Here is a 535-nt window from a genome sequence, read left to right as displayed (position 1 = left end):
CTGGAGTGATGAGCAATTATTTTTATACAAGAGATTAACAAACAAAAAAATAAAACAGGTGTTTTAAGTATAGATGTCACTGGTTCATTAATAAAACGCATTAAAAGGCCAGATGGTACATCACATCCCATATTTCTATATCAAATCATAGTTCCTTTTAACGGTAAAATACTATCATTGTGTCAAATGATATCTGAGAAACATGACGCTAATATATTATCTTTCTGGTTACGAGAGTGGTTGCGTACACCTGTCCCTTGTCCTCTAGAAATTGTAGCAGATTATTCTCGCGCATTATTAGATGCAATTAGCCTTGCATTCAACGATGCCAGTTTAAGTACGTATGTTGATCAATGCTTGACCTTTTTAGAAGTTTTGGACTGTGTACAGAAACCAAAATGTATCATACGCATTGACATCGCGCATTTGATAAAATTAGTGTGTCGATGGAAATGCTTTAAGAAAAAACATATGCGAATTAAAGATTTTTATGTACTCTGCGTTGGTGTATTAACAAAATGTACAGACATTGATA

This window comes from Wasmannia auropunctata, unplaced genomic scaffold, assembly GCF_000956235.1.
Source record: "Wasmannia auropunctata unplaced genomic scaffold, wasmannia.A_1.0 LD336090.1, whole genome shotgun sequence".
NCBI lineage: Eukaryota > Metazoa > Arthropoda > Insecta > Hymenoptera > Formicidae > Wasmannia > Wasmannia auropunctata.
This window is presented reverse-complemented; position numbering follows the sequence as displayed.